The 20,333-nt window shown below is 37.0% G+C and overlaps 1 pseudogene; it reads right to left on the bottom strand.

Annotated features, from left to right (window-relative positions):
* LOC114639131 overlaps positions 1 to 19,979 on the bottom strand; it is a 77,633-nt pseudogene extending 57,654 nt beyond the window's left edge.
* Positions 19,980 to 20,333: the final 354 nt, after the last annotated feature.

Raw genomic sequence — 20,333 nt, 5'->3', positions numbered from 1 at the left:
AGAGAGAGAGAGAGAGAGAGAGAGAGAGAGAGAGAGAGAGAGAGAGAACTGGTGGTTTAAAGGCATTTGAAGCTTTCTGTGATGATTTCAGATATTCTCTCATCTCTTAATCATACTCAGCAGGTAGGTATAGTAAACTCCATTACTTTAGGTGTATCTGAAATACTGTATCTTAGTAAGAGGTCCAAGGAACTCACATGTTTGTTTTTTATTAGTGATATTTGATAATTATCATTTTTGAGTGGGTAGAAGTTGTCATAGGAGCCTACTATGCCCTTTAATTGTGAGTGTGCAGTCAGCAATACCATGGCAAATATAGCTTTGTTGCCCTTTACAGCCATCAATGGCACAGATCACAGTTTTACACACGGTTTCTGGCAACAACACAGATCACAAACACCAATATGGTTTCCAGTGTTTGGCAGGGGTACAGGGGTGTAAAAGGGCTTTTTTTTGGGGGGGGGGAGCTGGTCTCTGGAAGCTTGACCATACTCCAGTGGTCAATATGTATGGGCAGCAAATTGGACCTTTTTCTTTTTCCTTTCTTTTATATCTTTCTTTTATATCTTTCTTTCTTTCTTTTTTTCTTTCTTTAATGTCTTTCTTTCTTACTTTCTTTCTCTTTTTTTTTTGAGGGATGGAGGTCACATGGTAATAAGGTGGACCTGGGAGGGCTGGGAATTGAGTGTGTTCTTGGTTCATGGTAGGAAATTATCAAATAATAAGAGAAATTGAAAAAGGAAAATCTACCATTTACCTTGGTGTCTTTAAATAATAAAATGTGCTATACCTTATATTCTTCTACTCAAGGCCCCAGAAACTCAAAATGAATAACAGCCATCCTTCAAATACATCTTCACTGATTATTAGTTGTCTAATTTTCCTTTCTCCTCCAAACTCTTAATGTGCTAATCTCAAGAGTTCTGTGGAATTGCTTACCTCAATCAGAGAATCTCTATTATTATCTCAGAGATCAGACTAGTGTAGCCTCTGTCCTGAAATGAAGTTATCTCTTTATCCTTTTTGTAGATAAATATATACAGAACATCTCATGTCTGTCAAATACCCTATTAGGCACTCAAGTTCTACAATCAATTCCTGGCACAATTCCTGACTACATGAAACCCCCAATTTGAAAATCAGAAGACTAGAAGATAATCATATAAAATACAGAGCCAGAAATTCATACCCATATAATAATCTTGGTTCTCAGATAATAGGAAGAGAGATTCCTCCCCACAGCCTAGAAGAACAGTCATAGACAAAAGCAGCTGTTCCTTCCACTTGAGGGGTATACTCTTATCAACCTTCCTCTACTTTTTTTTTATCTATAGTTACACAGTGAGTTCCAGACAAGCATGGGGATCATGAAGTCCTATCTGAAAAAAAATAAGGGAAATTAATAAAATCAACATGTTAAGCATGATGGCACATATTGTAATTTCATCATTCAGAGGAAGGCTGATGCAGAAGATTGGTGAGTTCAAGATGATCCTGTGTGACATGGAGAGGCTTTGTCTTACCAATCAAAATGGAGTAAAGCAAGCAAACAAAGGGGAAGAAGGTACTCTTAGCAAGTGAAGCCTTTTGGATCACATGTCACTGCTGAGCTGAAGACTGACAAGCATACACTTCTAGGTTACATATGGCTTCAAGAAAAGAATATTGTTTTCTGAAACTACTTTGAGGGATACACAGAGAAGCCATCTAGGAAGAGGTTGGGTCATGGATGATACAGAGGGAGCTACAGAGTGAAGGAGGATTTGTCAAGGAAGCAAAAGACTTGTATGAGACTATAAGATAAATTTATTTTCTTTTGGCCAGAAAGAGGCTAGAAGACATTGCTTTTTCTAGCACTGAAGCAATTTAAGTTCATATTGTCTGCATTTAGTGTTTGTGTGGAAGGGTTTAATAAGAACACTGAGATGCATACATGGAAGATCAGTGATATCAAAATTCTGTAATTACTAACTCGGCTGACCAAAGGAGTCTAGGACTTAACACTTGCTCTTTCTGTTTCTGTTGTTTAAAAAAAAATATCTATCGAATTCTATATTTCATCACTTATTTTAAAAAAGTTACTTGGCAAGGCACCATGACAGAGAATTGCTTTATCTACGTAGTAGCAGTTATTTCTAGCCCAAGCCACAGATTTTTTTTCTGTCGCCTTAAGAAAATTTCATAATTTAATAGTGAGAGATTGAAAATCTTTCAGTTTCCTCTTATAATAAATCTCAACTACCCATTAAACTCACAGCCAAAGAATATTAATCAGTTGCCAATAAACAAGTTCTGTGCTGGAGTTCACATATGTTTCTCCTAGAGACAGCATATGCTTGCATGAAACTGCAGAACTGTGCTCACTAGAGAAAATATTTTCTTATAAAGTGTTTCATTATGCTATTTGTTGAATTTTTTATGGTTGAGCCTCAGTTAAAGTGTAAAAATGTACTTGTTTGCAGGAAAGAAAAGAACTGGTTACTCATTTTAGTTTTTCGTGGGATACACAAGTTGGTGATTATTCAAATAGATGCTAATGCCTTCTCTTTAGGCAAAACTGGGAGAAATAATAATTAACCAGAGAGTTTCTTTTTCTTCTCTGTCCAACTTCCCTGTCCAGGCCCAAAGTCATTTTCTTGTCTGAAGTCTACTTCATTGTTCTAGCCTAAGATTTAGATTCCTGTCTGCTATTGCTTCTTTGTTCTAGCCTAAGATTTAGATTCCTGCCTCAAATTGCTTTTTTGTTCTAGCCTAATGTCAAATTCCTACCTGAAGCCTTCTTCCTTGTCTTTGGCTAATGTTATATTCCTGCCAAGCAGCCAATTTCCTTGTCCTTGGCCCATGTCAGATTATTGCCAAGCAGCCCCAAAGACTCTCCACCTCTCCCCTGTTTTTATTTCATTAACAATACTGAGCCTGTCTTAGGTCATTCTGTCAAGAATGCTTTCCTTACCCATCTTGGAATATGCATTATCAAAAGCAATGCACTTATGTCTTAGGTTGGTAAGGCTCTATGCAGTCCTTGGCTTCCCAGCTTGTTAATTCACATTGTGTCTTTATCTTGAACTACATGAGCACCCCTAACCCCTTTAACCATGAAGTGACAATATTGGTGAATTTACCTTATATAACTGCTATAGGAAAATATAGGAGTAAGAGAATACATGTAGGACATTCAACACCGTGGTTGGTATATTGGTGGTGCCTAGTGAGTAAAGCTACTCTGGTTATTATTAGTTTTTTGATTCACACTCAAATTTTACATACTAGGACTGAGAGAGGCTTAATTGCTTTTCCAAGTTTTCATAATTCAATGAGTCTCAGATTCATTTTTGTTTTCCAAACACCTTTTGCAGTCCTGTGTCCATTTCAGGGAACAAAGTGTCACTATCTGAAAGCAAGCTGTAATAAAAGAGGAACTGTGGCTCAGTTTGCTTTGTTATGGACCCAAGGCTTTGCATAGTTCTGTGAAGATAAAACAGTACATATTATTGAAAAAATGGTCACTGCTACTAGAAAGATGACTCAGTGGCCAAGAGTACTTTCTTCTTTTTCAGAGAACCAGAGCTAAGATCCCAGCACCAATGCTGGTTAGCTGACAATGCCTAAAATCTCTGCTCCAGGAGATCCATTGCCTTGTTGGGGCCTCCTTCAATACCCATACTCATGTTGAGATACCAATACATAAATACAGAACCAGGAATTTTTACAAGTCAAATAACTGAGTCTTATAAACAATTTTTGAGTCAGAAAACTATGGTTAATAAAAAAACCCACAGGGAATGATAGACATAATAATTTTAATGTTGATTGATTCCATTATTTTAAAACAAATTAATTCTTTTTATAGGTTCTTTGTACATAGGACTGTGTTACATTGGGGATATTGCATCCCAATATATATTATGGATTGTATATTGAGCATATTTCTCTCTAATATGAAACTTTCTACTTGCAACTTCTCACCACATTCCACACAGCATAGATTATTCTTTAGCTGCAGAAAAGGTATTTGTTAATTCCACACACTCATTTGTAATTATTGGATTCTGTTGTGAATTACCACGACCATGTTAATGGATCTGGCTGCCCCAAATGTTAATAATTTTCTACTAAATAAGGTCTGTGGCAATTTCTGCTGACATACTAGCTGAACCTCTTAATTCTTTATTTGGCAAAATAGAAAGCATAGCCAGTATTGGTAAGTGAAAATCCATGACACCTAGGAAAATTGTACCTGTTAAGTGAATATTATATATTCAAATAAAATAACTGCTCAAAAAATAAGTATTGTTGCCTAGTGGGAAGATTAATAATTACAGTGAGCCCTATTTTCTTTTGAGATTTAATTTAATTTGTGGCATGTATTAGCTGATGAAATTAATTTCAATTTAATTACTATGTGTGACTGTTAATGTTCTCAGTCATGATGACTAGTTAGTTATGCAGAACCCCCCAATCCTGCTGCTGTGTTTATGCTTTTCTACTGATTAGGATTATATGAAGAAGAAAGCAGAATCTAGTGGATGTGCTCCAGGTGCAGTGGATGGGTAGCAGATTCTGATGATTCAAGGGAAAGGCCTGACTCATAGAAGGGTGTAGTGATATGGGTAGTGGCTATGCTGTTAGCATGCTTTGTGTATTCATAAACCTCAAGTACAGAGAAGCAAAACATCTGACCCTGAGTAGTTGTTTTAAGAATCAGATTCATGCATGTAGAAATCATTTTGCAAATGGTAAACTGATTGAAATAAAATGATATCTGGAGTAAGTCTTTGCATGGTCATTTGATAACACATTAATTTAAAGAGTGTTGTTGGATTAATCAGATACAAAAAAGATACTTGTAAATGTTTTTTTTTTTCTGGTGAGTACAATGTAGATTTATTGAGATCAAGTACAAATCACGATCCTTTCCACTACAAATTTTAACATAAATGAAAATTCCATTTATTCTGCTTTGCTACCAGTGGTCAGGGGTTTGTTTCTTGTCCTTTTATGAAAACAGCTGAAAAGAAGGCCTCACTCTAAACTGCAGAAGAAGCAAGATGATATTGTTAGGAGTAAGGCCATAGTACAAATTATAGAGGGATACACTTTCAAGATTGAGAGTGGGACATAGGAGTGATGGTCTTCAAAGAATCAGTTATCGATAGCACATCCTTTTATAGGGTTCATGAAAAGGAGGAACTGGCTACTAAATGGCATTATTTATTGACTCTATTCTGATTGTTAGGTTAGGTCATATATTTGTTTTTCTGAGTACTCATGTCTTCCAATAATTAATGTCATTTATGCATATGCATGTTTAATTATGCAGATAGTACATAGGGGTTTCTCAATGAACATCAAATTGAAGTTTATTGTGCTTGTACCCAGAGCCTGTTCAAACCTGATCAGTCTGTTTCTTCTTTTTACTAAAATATACTGGTAATATACTTGAATAAGCCTATCTAAATAGTTTATTACTTGAGACAGGAAAATTGATATTATTAGATAGGAGCCTGTATAGCCTGATGCATGGAGATTTGTGGAGGTGTTGAGGTTGTTAGGTAAACTTTTGTGCAAGAGAATAGTACATTCTGATGAAAGACATGACATCCACTGTTACAAAAGGACTTGTGTGTACAACCCAATCTAAACAGTGTCCAAGGATAAACTATCTCCTATGCTTGTGTGCTTCAGTTATGTGATAGAGTGGCCCAGCAGCATGTGTAAAGCCCTGAGTTGCCTTCTCACTATTACCAAAATAGAAAATTGTTTAACATGAAATAGAGTGAGATTTTCTGTATATCTGCTCAGATCAAGCAGTAATTAATATTACTATATATCTATGGACTCTCATAATATGATTAGCCTATGCAGACTCTAGAACAATCCAAACTGCTACAGCCACACGGAAATCAATCTGGTGGTTCCTTAGAAAATTGGTAATCACCCAACACTACCACTCCTGGGAATATACCCAAAACATGTTCTACCATACCACAAGGACATGTGCTCTACTATGTTCATAGCAGCCTTATTTGGAATAGTTAGAAGCTGGAAACAATCCAGATGTCCCTCAACCAAAGAATGGCCTACCAGGACTCAATGGTGATGATATTAGCCAAAATCCCCAATTGTGAGGTGATGGAACCTGGAGAGACCACCTGCAATAGATAAACATGATCCCCAGTTGAGTCAAGGGCCAACCAACCATTTTCAAATATTTTTAACCCAGAATTGTTTTTGTCTAAAGGTAATACAGGGACAAAAATGAAGCAGAGACAAAAAAAAAGGCACTCAATCACCAGCCCAAGTTGGAACCCATCCCCTGTCCACACACCAAACCCAGAAACTATTACTTATGCCATATTATGCTTTCATGCAGACAGGAGTCTGGCATGGCTGTCCCCTGAGAGGCTCAACCAGTAACTGGCTGAAACTAATGCAGATACTTACAGCCTACCAGTGGATTGAGGTCAGGGACCCATACAGAAGAGTTAGGAAAAGACCTGAAGGAGCTGAGAGGAATTGGTGATTATAACCTCATAGGAAGAACAACAGTGTCAACTAGCCTGGAACCCTCAGAGATCCCAGAGACTAAGCCAAAACCCAAGGAGCATACATTGGCTGCTCTGGGGGCCTGGGCACATGTGTAGCACAGGACTGCCTTGTCTGGCCTCAGTGGGAAAGGATGAGATAAGTCCTGTGCAAACTTGATGTCCCAGGGAACAGGGATGCTGGTGGGGGTGAGTTGAAAGTGGGTGAGTTAGTGGAGGAGCACCCTCTCTGAGGTAGCAGTGGAGAGGATATTGGGTGAAGAACTCAAGGAGGAGGGATCAGGAAGGGGGTCAACTTTTGGAATGTATATGAAATAATGATGATGATGATGATGATGATGGTGATAAAAGACAAACTGCTGAGAATTTACTTTCAATGCTGATAGACTTCTTGCATCTTAGATTGAGATGCCTCATCTTAAACTGAGGCTATTGCATTTCAGAGACTTTTGTGTGTATTGCATTTGACAGTGTATGTAACACAAACACTAATTCATAGAAATGTCTCCATAAATAGTAGCTCTGTTTCAAGTCTTTAATGAGATTCATTGTAATGGCACGAGTCTTTTAAGTAGAACAAATGAAGTCAAAAATTCGCTCCATATAAAAATGTTTTGGAAACAGGCCTGGGATTAGTTCACGTTCATATGCTCATGTTATTTCCTTCTGCTCTGCTCCTTCATGCAGGCTTTCCTGTGAGTGAGCAAAATAACGATGTTGGGCTGTCCAGGCCAACCCTTATGATGTTGTTGGCCCAGTAAAGATAGTGACAACTCTATTTCTTCTTTGTTTGTTCAATTCATCCTTGCAATGTCCAGGAAATAAATGTCTAGGGAGGAGAGACAGACTTGAGGCACAATGGTTGAAGCTGACCTCAAGTTAATGGGATTTGGGCTCTTTGAAAGAAAACACATTGCCAGGGGAGAGGTGCAAGCTGTATGCAGCAGTGAGGCCATCTGGTTTACTTCACGTGTTCTTCAGTTCTCATTTTGTCACCACGGAGAGAATGCCCAGCAATTCCTCACACAATTCCTCACATAGGTCAACTTAGACAGTGGTTAACACTCTCATGCCTTTCATATATGTCTAGCATGGAGGACAACTGACAGGTAAACATTGACAGGTAAAAATATTTGCATGAAAGTCTAATAAATTCATGTATTCATTTAGAAAATATTTGTTGATCTTGTCCTCTACATTGAGTACAATTCAAAACAGTAACTGGGGACAGGGCAGAGAAAATAAAGCAAATAAATATGCAATTTATTGAATCACATCTTTTTTTTTTTACTAGCTTGCAATGCTGAGCTTAAAGTATATGAACAATCCATCCAGTGCATAGATACAGCTCTCTGCGAGTTATTGTGGAAACTGAGTCTCAATGATATTAAATAACTTGCTGTGTGATATGTAGCTGGTGAGGATAGAGGTAGAGTTTGAACTCAGCATATACAATGATAAAAATCCTGTTCAAATCTTTATAAGAGCTAAAAGTATAGTGAAGTACTGTGATAAAGCCCAGAGCAGATTCTATGTGGTAAAAAAGAAAGGCACATAGAAAAGCATGTTTCATAGGATTCTTTAGAATGATAACAATTCTTTAGGAGCCAGTATCTTTTTGCCTTTTATAAAGCTCTGTAATGATTATTTGACAACACATTCTTTCAAATATAATTGTTCACTAATAGTTATAAATGACATTCTGTTTATTAATAAATGCTTTATTTACAACTAGGAATAAGATGGTTCAAGTGATATTATGTACAGCAGGCAACCAACACAGTGTCTGACACATGGCAGATGCCAGTGAAAATTGGTCTCCTTTCCTATACTCATGTTTTCTTTTCCCATAGACTTTGCTTTTCATCTGCTACTTTATGGGCCCTGACCCATATTGTAGGAGAAGAATCATGTCTTGTAATTATTTGAAATTGTCTCAATACATCTATCTTCCTTTATACTTCATTCTAATCTGTTCAGTTTTTATTCTAGATGCTGAGCTAGTCAGCCAAAAGTTGATACTCCCCTTCTCAACACTTCATGATTTGAATATAATTTGGTTCTATTTTCTCTTGAATGGAAGTTGGTAGCAATCAAGTATTTCTCCAAATCCCAAAGTTCAGACTTATATTCTTAAATGTCAAAATAACCAGGATAAAGAGCTATAGGCTTATTTTTATTACTGGCCGTAATTAATAAAAACCCAGTCTTTTCCCTGTTTTTCTGACCTAGTCATTACCTACCCAAACTTCAGGTTACCTCATTTTCTGCTGTCTGTGCTGTAGGGAAAAAAGTCTACATCATAGTTGACTGTAGTTTACATGACCATTCCATGTCTCAGTTTCTTGCAGGCTGCCCTACCCCTTGGGCATCACTTCAAAAGTTATCTAAGCAGATGCTAAATTTTACTACCTGCAACTGGTTAGGACAGATTCTCAAGGCTTAAGTGAAAGCATCTTTCCTTTGCTAAGCATTCTCTCTCTCTTCTACTTTGCTTTTCTGCAGCTAAAGTGCAGGCTGAGCTTGTCAAGAGCAATAGGCAGCTGCTTCAAAAGCCAAGGCCCCCTGGGCCTTCGAGAACCTGAGCTTTGCAGGCTAGTATCTCCCATTGTCTTATGAATTCTGATAAGGCCTTTGAATCAGAGAAAACTTGAAACAAATTTCCTCTTAGGCTTTTTAAAACTTTTAAAGAACTCTTTTCTTAAACTCCTTTTAGATTTTGACCCACTACATTCACAAGCCTTTACACTTTGTCACCAAACAAGAATGCTAAGATAGCACACAGTGGTATCCACCTTGAGGTAAACTGAGGCCGGATTTTCAGAGTTTTCTTCATTTTCATTCATAATTTGTGAATATTTTCCCTCGAGACACAACACTGTTGTTCTTACCCCTTGCTAGGTACCCCCTCTGTGTGGGTTTGAAGAGATTTGAATAATAGCCTACAACAAACACCACCAACCAAACCCCAGAAAAGGCATGTAACTCCTTAGAAAACTTAAGAGACTTGCATATAATCTTTCAGTCCATGGAGGCATTGTTAAAAACTAATATATTTACTTCTATCTCTCTTTATAGTTCCTTTTATAACTCATCAAAATGTGGCAACTAGTGGGTGAGGTTTTCCTTTCTTTCCAATGTAATCTAAATATCACTGCCAATGACAACTTATGTGGGATATACGTCAAGGCAATTCAGAAGAAGACATATGACTAGCCCCTTGTGGCTCAGGAACTAATCATCATATGAGTGATCTGGATGATTTCTATCTTCTTCTTGGCCTCTGTTGTTTTATGTAATTATCAAGAACCTCATAGGAAGACATGCAATAAACCCAAGACCTAGAAATTTGCATGAGGAATTTCAATGTGAACTTATATGAGAGACCGGTGATATTGCCATTGGAATTGAAAGGTGTCAGCTATGCCAGCATAGCTCAGTTCTTTGGATCTGCAGAGGGCTGAGGGCGAGAGAAAGAAAGACAAGGAGTCATCTGGAAAAGATCAAATGCTAAATTTTTAACTGTGTAGCTCGCTTTTATACTCCCCACAAAACAGGAACACAAACAGGAACAGGAATAAAAACAGGAACAGGAAGACACACTCGGCAGCTTACCACCCAAGCTTTGATTTCTCCTTGAGCAGTCTTCTCGGGAAATGCATAGAGAAAGGGGAGCGAGCTTAACAGCACAGGTGCAGGGGATGGTGACTCACAGAAAGGATAAAAATTTCTCTAGGTGACCACCGTATCACCATTCCATCATTAATGATACTTATTTAAGTGGGAGAGAACATATCTCATTTCTGAGGTTGGTTCACTACCATTGAGAATGGGCCTCAACAGCAGACAATGATCACTGATATTTGATTATCTTAGGTGTGTAGAATAGGGGCTGAGACTGCAAGTAAGTATACTGTATTGGTGAACTCTTGATGGTGGTGAGGGCTTGTAATCTCAACCTTAAGAGATTGAGGCAGGAGGTTAAAGAGTTCAATGCCAGGTTCAGTTATTAGTGAGTTCAAAGCCAGCCTAGGCTACATGAAACCTAGTCCGAATTGTTCTCAAAATTCAAGAAAAGGTGGCAATGTGAATATTTGGGTATGTAACTAGGAGACAGTGAGAATATAGTTATAATTTAACACTGAATGCATAGTTTGCATCATTTTCTTTCAGATATATCTGTTTACTAAAGAGGACTATTAAGAGGCCGGGCGGTGGTGGCGCACGCCTTTAATCCCAGCACTTGGGAGGCAGAGGCAGGTGGATTTCTGAGTTCGAGGCCAGCCTGGTCTACAGAGTGAGTTCCAGGACAGCCAGGGCTACACAGAGAAACCCTGTCTCGAAAAACCAAAAAAAAAAAAAAAAAAGAGGACTATTAAGAAATATATAAAAAATAAGTCAGTGTAGTGGTTTATAGTTTTAATGCAGGTGCTAAGTAGGCTGAGGCCAGAAGATTTTCATAAATTCAAGACTAGTCTGATCTACATAATAATTCCAGGCCAGTTTAGACTATTTAAATAGGAAATAAACAGGAATTATGAAAACAAGAATAAGTAAGAGGTACTTAAGTGATTTTGATATGATTATTTATTATTAAAAATATATCATGGGAACCAGTGAAATTCCTGAGTACAGGTGCTTTCTACCAAGCCTGAGAAAAGACTCACATGGTGGAAGGAGAGAACTGACTCTGACTTCCATAAATGTCCTTTGGCATCCATGTAGTGTACACACAGAGTACACATCCAGCACACACACACACACACACACACACATACACACACACACAGAGAGAGAGAGAGAGAGAGCTATATGTATACAAATAAATTAATTAATATCATAATGGAAGATTAAAATTAGTGTGAACTCTCATTCTGAGTAAATTAATGAACTTGGTCATGAAAACATCACTTTCAGCTAAGGTAAAGTTGGTCGGTTGAAAAGTGTTTTTGTGTTGTTGTTGTTTATTTGTTTGTTTTATTGACCACAGGACAGAGAAAAGAAAATTGGATAACATTAGAATTCAAAAGGTCTTGGGAGAATGTCTAGAGCCCATTTTATCTACTTGGTTCATCTCTGCCTGTGATTTCTAAGCCTCATTCTCACGGGATTGAAAAAAGTTAGAGAAAAGTCTTATCTTCCAGCACATAATTTGAAAAAGGAAGGAAAATGGTTAGGTTGTTTAGCTTAGGAAATATAAAAATAAACTATAAAATATCTAGAGCAGTAGTTTTCTATAAGTGGAGCAATCATATGTACAGTGTAACACTTGAATGTGTTTGAAGTATAAATTTGGTAACAGTAAGGAGATTTGGATATATCTTTTTAAGATTCATTCCAATTATTTGTGTGGCAATATATTTGTGAATATCTGTGTAACTAACATGTGTTCTGGTTCCAAAGGGCCACCAGTTCCTTATATCTGTAGTGGCAGGTCTTTGTGAAATATTGGACAAAGGTGCTGGTAATATAATATGGACCCTCTCTGCAAGAGCAAAAGGTGTACTGGTCCATCTCCAGGAGAGATTTTTTTAAACATAATCATGAAGACTATTTCAGCTTCTTTCATAATTTCTCAACTCTTCTAGGAGCAAGATGCATTGATATTGAGCCTATTCATTTAGAAAGCCCCAGTTAGGTCATTTTTTTCTGTAACAAGAATAAGGTTTAGAAAATAGTTATTATCTGAATCCGGAAGTTATGAGTAGAGTTGTTTGCAGAAGGAAAATGGTTGGCTTTATGCCTTTAATGAAGTTGGGTGGCCAATAGTTTATAACCCTGGAAATATTTAATTTGGAAAGTTTTATGTTGAGATAATAAAATAATTAACTTGCTCTCATCAGAAGCATGCAGAGGAAGAGGGTTATATGTGGTAGAAAAATACATTACTATTCTTGTATTGAATTCATATGTGCAGATTGATGCACATCAGATAGCGAAGTGACAAGTACTTTATAAGTTTACCTTGTTTTAACTAATTGCCCATTCAGAGTCATGGAGTCTCCATTTTAATTGATGATTGTTGGCATTAAATGCGAACATGTATCTGCTAAGAAATTAGAAAAAGAAACCTCAGCTCCATTCCTAACATCCTCCCAGCACACAGCCTTCCACAGTTGTCTGTTATGGCTGCAATGGACAGTATATGATGATCCTTACATCAAACACTGCCCACAAATGGGTTTCCCCCTTTCCTATTTTTAAAACTAGGTTTCAGTTTTTATAGCTTCATACATGTATATAATAAGGACCTTTATCCCTCACATACTGCCATCTTCCCGCTACTCTTGTCTTACTTACTTCTTCTTACAATTTTTTTTCTCTAATTCATATTAGTTAGTTTTATTTTGTGGCCCACCAATTTCCCCCATGAAAATCTATATAACATGGGTTTGAAGGAATCTGCCAGATCTGGTGGGCTCATCAGTGGATGTACAACTAAAGATAATAACTTTCCGTTTCCTATTATCTTTTTGCAGCCAATGTTCATTAAGTAAGCGATGGAGCCCCAAAGGTGATTAGTTTCAGGGCCAGTCCCATTTTGACTAGGGCTCCTGCAGTTCACTTGCAAATTACTGACTGCAAAGCTTATGTCGTCTGGAGCAGTGGTTCTCAAACTTTCTGCTGCTGCAACCCTTTAACAGAGTTCCTCATGTTGTGTGACCTTCAACCATAGAATTATTTTTGGTGCTACTTCATAACTATGATTTTGCTACTATTGTGAATCATAAAGATCTTATATGTAGCCCCTGTAAAAAAGTTCTTTGACCTCCTACACAGCACACACCAAGGGAGTCACAACCCACAGTTTAGAACCACTGTAGTAGAGAATGAATTTTTGCAGCTCTTGCCCCACTGATTTCCAGTTTTACCTACTCCCAGATTCCTAAAGTGTTACTGAAACATAAGCATTATCCTTTGTTATGCTCTTAGAGTAGGTTCCTCATTCAAAGCTAGAGCTAGATAGTTTAACATTCAATATGAACTTTCCAAGCCTAAAATATTTACAGTGTTCCTACAAAGTATTTAGTCAATTAGTTCATATACTTTATATGAGGCTAACAAAATAGTTAATGAAAAGGAAATGAATTTATTTTTAATTACATTATTCTAAAATAATGTAATTTCATTTTATTTTCAAATAAAAACTTCATATTCAAAGAGAGAAAGGAGAAAACATAGAAAAAAAAAGAAATAATAAAGAGAAAAAGAAAAAACATTGCTGGACCTGCAATGAAAGTTGCTGTATGTACACTGCATTCTGCAGTGGCTCATGATACCGGTTGCTTTAGCTAGAGGGCAATCTTCATTTCCTTACTGCCTACCAATGTGAAGCATCCACATTTAACTAATAAAACCTGGCTCTGGCATCATGTTCCAGTTCTCCGTGTTAGTTTGTGTGGCTTCTGGCTCATTTCTTCAGTTAAGGTCTGCATGACTTATGAGATGCAGGATTAATTTTGGGATGTGATAAAACACAACTTCCTTTGGCAATCCTCTGCTTCACGATTTCTGCTTTCTTTGCCACTGGACTTTATATAGAATATATTTTTTTCCTTTTGGCTCCTAACAGTTTCATGGAATTTATAGGAAGACAACATCATCCGTTCTCTCATATCAAAATATTGTTAATGTGACATGAAAAGGGAAATGCATGTTAATTTATTCCTCGAGCTAGAATATTTTCAGTTAGTTAGCTTCCTGTCTGGACAAAGAACACTGGCCTAGCTGGTCTCTGAAGACCCTGCGAAGGCATGCATATTGAAATAGAAAGAAGGAATGCACTTTTAAAAAAGAAAAGCACAGTCTTTTATTATAAACTGTCTCCTCCAGTTTTCACAATGATTTTCTTTTTTTCCAAAAGATCTTAACTTTTATTTGATAGATGCACTCTCTCTAAGCTAAATACCTAAGTATTTGGGTTTAAAACTAGACTTTTCTATTTTCTTTGTCCCACTATCATCACCAGGCTTTTCCCAGAACAATGTTTTACAGCATTCACTTCCTAGAGCCTCTCCCATCCTAACAGGCAGCTAGACGACAAACTCTTCTACAAGAAATCGAAAATGAGCAAGGGCAACGAATGTATAAGAGCTAATTTCTGCTTTGTAATGAATCCAACTTCTTGATTCTGAAGGAAAATAATGGAAGTGACCTTGTACTTTAAATCAAGCCTATACCTGACATTAATTACAAGGAGTAAAGGCTAATAACTAAGAAAACTTCATTTTTTTCTGTGCCTAGATAAAACAGTTTATTATTGCCTTCCTGCCTATTTTGATTATTTCACTTATTGTTGTGATCAAATACCTAACAAGAAGTAACTTTAGAATGGAGGAAGGATTTTTTTGTTGTTGTTGTTTACTCTGTAAGAGGATGCAGTTCATCGTGGTGGCAGGAGAGAAAAGCAGATGCTCATATTTTATCCCCAGTCAGAAAGCAGACACCACTGTTATGCTGGTTCTGAATTTCCTTCCCACTCTCTAATCAGTCCAGGTTCTCGTCTATTGAATAGTGTCACCCACATTTCGAAAGCTTCTCATAGACCTGCTTTCAGTTCTGCCTCCTAGATGATTCTAGATCCTTCAATAGTTGAGACATGTCACACTGGTTACTCATCCCAGAGTAAAAGAGACAATGTAATTAGTATCCCGGGAGAAATCTATTCCACTAAGGAGCTCTTTAGAGAAATTTAAGGGTTAACTTATCTTATTCTCTTTAAAAAATAGTGACCAGTACCATTTCTAGCAGAATACTGTGGTGAAAGACATGAAAGAAGGAACACCTCGGGCTTGTGAATGCATCCTCAGTCTGTTGATAGTAAGTGTATCCCATGTGGGACCTGTAACAGCAGGAGCAGATGCTGTCTCTAACTGTTCTCTGCCCTTGGATCCCTTTCCCTAACTGGATGCCCTTGTCTACCCTCAATCAAAGAAGATGCACCCAGTCCTACTATAATTTGATATGCCAATGTGGGTTGATGTCCATGGAATGTTGTTCCCCTCTGAGAAGAAAGGTAAGGAAGCATAGGGGAAATGGAGATGAAAGAGAGGGACTGTGAGGAGAAGAGAGAGGGTAAGCTCCAATCAGAATGTAAAGCAAATAAATTAGTTAATTAATGAGAAGAAGAGAAAGAGGAGAAGGAGAATGAGGAGGGAGAGGAGAAGGAGGAAAAGGAGGAAGAGGAGGGAGAGGAGGAAGAAGAGGGAGAGGAGGAGAGAGAGGAGGAGGAGGGAGAGGAGGAGGAAGAGGAGAAGGAAGAGGAGGAGGAAGAGGAGGAAGTATATTTCAACTAGCCTGCAAAATTGACAAAATGATGGTAGGTGAGAGACTTTGGAGGATTCAATCTTAAGTGAGCTGCCTTTAGCAATGTTAACCCCACATCAAGGTTCAGGAATCTATGCAAAAGGGAACACAGAGAGATGGTAAGAGTCAGAGGAGTTAGATGATTTCAAGGAAATTGTTTTCCAAACACAACAGGAATGAAACACATATACTCACAGAGACTATGGCAATACACAAAAGATCTGCACAGGTTTAAGCCAGATGTAGTCCTAGCACAGAGAAGGGGAAGAGAGAGAGAGAGAGAGAGAGAGAGAGAGAGAGAGAGAGAGAGAGAGAGAGAGAGATCAAAAAGGTAGTTGGGTAAGGTTTAGGAAGGTAGGGAGGAGGATCAGGGACGAATTGCAGGTAAATAAAACATCAAAAATATTTTATATAAACAAAACTTTTACAGTAATAATAAGCAACACATAAAGATTGTAGTTGGAAAGTATAGAGGAAATTAGAAAAAAACCCACCAAGTCTATAAGGCCAATAAAGGATTATGACATAGCGTCATGGGGATTTAGGAGAGTCGCAGATCAAATTGAGAGCAAACATCCAAGAAGGCAATATTTAAATTAAGTATTTTACTGGAGATGGGAAAATTACATTTTTCATCTCTTAACACATTCATTCTGTAAGTGTTTTGAAGCCTGAGTAAATTGTACAATTTATATGATGTTATTTATCACTATGACAATGACATAAAACAGAAAAGAAATATGGACATACTTTATGGAATCTATTTGAGAATTTTATTTCACAGTGTAAGAATCTTCTGGCTTTCCTTTCTTGGACTAAATTTATCATTCAGGACCATTGTTTTTATTTTAATTAACATGTAAAATACATATCTTAATGGGTTACCATACAATGTTAAAATGCACATCTACCTTGCATAGCAATCAAATTAGACCATGTAGCATGTCAATCACTTTCTCATGTATCATGTATTGGTAATAAACGCAGTCATTATCTTCTAGCCATTTTAGATTTTAGATATCTAAGGCAGAATTGTTATCCAAAGTATTGATATGGTACCACAGAATACAAAGATGAATTCTGCTCTCATACTTGTAGACGTATGCCTCTGCAGAGTTCTCACTTTAGAAAGCTGATCTTGTCTTCTTCTTTGTCCATGTACACTAGCAGTTTATAGAAGTATTTTTGATGTCTATAACTCTGAAGGGTAGGTACTAAGTAGAGGTCAATGACATTGTTAGCATTCTATAATCAAAAGAAAGCTAGCTCCACAGGCAATTTTATCTAAAACATTAAGAATACCAAGATTGAGAAGCCATTTTGAAATTGTAATGTCCAAATTTTTCTCCTTAGCATTCTGGGATTGGTGGCCCAGGAAGTGTGAACAGGGTCAAAGCTTAACAGAAGATACTTAAGGCAATTTATGAGACTAGATGAAATTGTAACCCTGCAGATATATAAGGCTAAAGTAAAGCACGGCTCCTTAAACTGGGTTGAGACCTCATAAGAATCTAATAATTATATGTGAGTTTGTGAAAAGTATAGTGGTAGTAAATTTTCTAAATGACAAATAACCAAAAAATTAACTCAGAAGCAAATGAATGATGGATCTCAGGTGTTTATGGTAGCAGTTACCAGCTTCCCATCACGCAAAGATAGCACAGTCTTCGAATTGAACACAAATATTGTATGCCATATACTTTTCACTGTCTATCCATGACATCTATGTAATGCATCTGGAATACAATGGCTCAGGTTTGAGAATACTGCTTATCATGAATTAGAGTGGTTTTATGCATTTAAAGTTTTCCGTGCTTATAATAATAGTCTATTTAAGGAAAACAAAGATTTCCAGAGTTCATCTGCTATCATACTTCAACACCTTAGGTTAAAAGTCTCATTTAAAAAAAAATTGTTGTATGAATTGCTGATTTGAATTTCACAAACAAAATTCTCAATTGATTTTGCCATGGGATAAGGACAGAATTGCCAAGAGTGCCTAAATGACCATGAATACAGTTTTGCCATTTTGTATCCCCCATTGTGAAGCAGTGCTCTCAGCATTGAGAATTATGAAGTCAAAGTATCAAAGAGTTGTAAAAGACATTGAATATACTCTGTGTCCTCCACTGTCAGACATTCAAAGAAGACTTTTTTCTTTATCATAACACCAAGCATGTGGCTCTCATTAGTGTACATAATTGCCTTCCTCTTTAATAAATGCTAAAGTGTTATGTATACCAAATAACTGCTTTAAAATTATTTTATTTATGATTTATTCAGTAGATTTTGATTTATGGACTTTTAATACCCTATAACTCTTGAGATTAGGTAAAACCTTCTTTGGACAAAAGTTATTGCTAATGAGAACCATCTAAAACCTTTAATAAAGAATATATAGTAGAACTTTAATACTTCAGTATCTAGAAGACAAGTGCACCAATGCCGTTCATCACCTGTGTATTTTTTTATAAGAATACCAAAAACAAATAATAAAAGTTGACCATACATGTTGAAGATACATACTTTCCCCTAATAAATCATAAATACATGTTGAAAATCATTTGTTTTTGCTTATATCTCTGTGTATTTGACCTCCTTGTAGTACTCAAAATTACTTTCCCACCAGGCAGACCTGTTCTACATCTTTTTTGTTCATGGAAAGAAAGTTACCCTGCATGGGGCCTGTCTGGACCTTGCATAGCCTAGGGCACACTTTGCTATCTGGCTGACACTTTCCAGAACACAGCTGGGTCCTGTCTTCCTACTCTAATTTGCTGATTTTATTTTCTTTTTCTCCTCTTCCTGGAAAGAATAAGTGAATCGTTATTAATTTGCTTTTCTGACTCACAGAGAAGTTCAACACCAACTTTGTACCCATCCTCATCCTCTCCCCAAAACAAAAACAAAAACAAAAACAAAAAGAACAAACAAAAACCCTCCAAAATCAAGAAAGCAACAACAAATAAAAAAACAACAACAAGCAATAAACAAAAGCCTGCAAACTCTTATAGATTACCAGAGGCTGGAAACACATGGAAGCAAGGATTCTTGGAACCTAAGTATGTCAGTTCTATTCTGTGAGGTTAGAAGGTAGTATGACTCACAGAATTATAGTTCCAGGTAACTGCAGAATAGCAGGGAAATGCATATTTGGTCCTGTCAGCTTTTCTCAGAGTATCCCTTGCTTCTTATTCCCATAAGGTAATACCTTCAACAACGACAATCCTTGGGGCATGCCTGCTCTATAAGGATGTATACAGGTTATATGAAAATAATATTTAACTGACATGTCTCAATTTTTATCTGGGAAATATCCTGACATTCTCAGAGTGATATGGGTCTTAGTGATTTGGTGGTTCTGACAAAACCCATACCATTTGAGTTTTCAGGTAGTATGTGAAGCCTTGTACTTTTTGTGTGACCAAATAGACACAGTGTTCCCCAGATGAATTCCTGCCTTACATTCTAAAGCCTTAGGTAAATTCTTCACATTTAGCAGGACCCAGGAAAAAAATTTGTTTGTGCCATTGTGATTTTGTTAATTATGTCATTGTTTAGAAACATAAATTCTGCACCTAGACTGGCAGCTGAGATGCTATACCTATAGAGTTGCTTTCTCATTTACAAAACAGAGATAAAGTGTGCTCCATGGCATTGTTGTGAAGCTTGAAAGAGTCACTCTGTTGGATTTCGTACAATGCAGAGCTCTTCTTCACCAGGATGTAACCAGTACCTTTCATTATTTTTTTGCCTTTGTTATTCTGTTTTCATGTTAGATTTTTTTCCTTTGTGTTATTGTTGCTGAATTTGGATTCACCATTTATAACCCTACAAGCCAAGTATGGCCATGTGACCTGAGAAGACAAATTAAGACAGCCACATTAATATTAAAAGGCAGAAAAAGAAGATACATGCAGTGTGGCATCACTGGGGAGACATACAAAGAGATCCAGTAGCTTCCTCGAGTATATCTCATAGGGTTATATAGCAGATTAAAGTTTAGATATAGGGCCAACGTCACGCATATCCAGGCAGCTCTGTGAAAGCTGTGGCCCCACTTACCACTGGTTCACTTTTCCTGGGCTTCAGTCTTATACTGAAAGTTGTCAGATACAGTGTTGACATTGTTAGATCTCTTTTCCAATGGACAAGTTCTTTCTCAGACAGTATCAGGAACACAGCTTTTTCTTTTCTTCCAGATTTAGACTCCTGGGGAAATTTACATTTTTTATAGGCCTTTATTTTAATAGTATGATAGACTGAGAGACACAAGTGTCTATTTGGGAGTATCTTTACTTGTATCTCCTAAGTTATTTCAAGATTTTACCCCTGACTTTATTTCAAGGGTTTTTGTCGTTCCCATAATTTCTTTGGCCTTAATGTTATTGCTAGAATCTCCATTAATCTGTCTGTCAACTATGAACCTGCCTTAGAGCATTGTTGACACGAACTTACAGAACAAAAATCCAAGTCAAGTCC

The sequence above is a fragment of the Grammomys surdaster genome, unplaced genomic scaffold (genome assembly GCF_004785775.1).
Source record: "Grammomys surdaster isolate TR1022 unplaced genomic scaffold, NIH_TR_1.0 125685, whole genome shotgun sequence".
NCBI classification, from domain to species: Eukaryota; Metazoa; Chordata; class Mammalia; order Rodentia; family Muridae; genus Grammomys; species Grammomys surdaster.
This window is presented reverse-complemented; position numbering and strand designations above follow the sequence as displayed.